We start from the raw sequence: 1,418 nt of genomic DNA on the forward strand, positions 1-1,418 counted from the left end.
CACACTGAAAATTAAAACGGCTTCCATATAAAACTAGAAATTAGTTTTCAACCCTGCCTCAAGGGATACTCTTTCTTAAGGAGAAAGGAGGTCAGCGATAGATATCCATGGTTCAGTTGAAGGTTTTACCCGTCTACCCTCAGAGACCAAATTCCCAGAGAACCTGCCTAACTACAGCTTCCAGTTTCCTGAAAATGAAAAAAATTCTTAGGAAGCACTATGTTAAGGAGACTAAAGGAGAAAGGATGACTTTTAGTCATGATCGGAGCATGTCCCTGAAATGACACAAGAATGGATAGATTTGGAAAGACCAGGAAAGTGAGAGTCCACAGGGCTTGATTTCGAAGTTATTTATAGAGTTGATGACAGACCATCTCACTGCCTTAGACAGAACATATGGCAAGGTGGTGAACAGTTAAGATTCCTATGTTGAATTCATAAGCACTGGTGAACAAGGCAGAGAGAAACAAAACATGGCACAAAATGGAAAACATCCAGGTGTAGCTTGTCTTTTTGTGGTAAAGACTTGGTGAATTTGCATCTTCCTCATCTTACTGAGAACACAGACACTATAGGAGAGAATGAATTGTTGATGCTGATGCATTCATCCTCTCGGAAAATTTCAAATTCCCCAATTCCTCATTTTCATACAATGAAGTTTGACTGGCCGCTAGGCTGAGCACACCCTGTCTTCTGAGGGACCAATAGAAATCTCATCCATCCCCAAAAAAGGAAAAAATGGAGTGGGTGGGAAGCAGGAAAAGCACTTGGATCACACAAAGAAAAAGGGCCACCCCCCTTGTGAAGAATGCAAACTTAACAAAGAGAAAGGTACAGCAAGGTAGAGAATTGCATTCACCAGAATCCAAACTGATACTCATAAAGGAGGTCAGACCCCAGGAGGACTCCATGTCACAGGGTACTAGACATAGAAGGGGCATGGAGCAGGAGCAAACCACGTTTGGGTATGACCCAGTCAGTTCTGAGAAATAGGTGGGGGGTTAAAAGGTTAAGTAAAGAGGGTTAATGAGGGGATTGTTTCCAAAAGTGCAGCAGGAGTCAAGGGATAAACAAGGAAGGACGAAGCACCTGGATCAAGCAACAGTGGAAAGTCATTATTTCCGCTAAGCCTGGAGGGGCAAAGGAGGTGTCTTAGTTTGTGTTCCTCTAGAAGAAGATTCCAGGGTAAATAGTTGTAGCAAGTTGAATTAGGTCCCCCCAAAACTCAAAGAGGCTTGAATTGTGTCCCCCAAGTTTTATGTATTAGAAACTTGCGGGCCGGCCCGGTGGCGCACTGGATAGTGCGCCGCTTGGGAAGCGCGGCGGCGCTCCCGGCTGAGGGTTCGGATCCCACATGCAGACCGGTTCCCGCTCACTGGCTGAGCGAGGTGCGGGAGCAGCACCGGGGCCTGGGGTCC

Source organism: Galeopterus variegatus, unplaced genomic scaffold, assembly GCF_000696425.1.
Source record: "Galeopterus variegatus unplaced genomic scaffold, G_variegatus-3.0.2 Scaffold3150, whole genome shotgun sequence".
NCBI classification, from domain to species: Eukaryota; Metazoa; Chordata; class Mammalia; order Dermoptera; family Cynocephalidae; genus Galeopterus; species Galeopterus variegatus.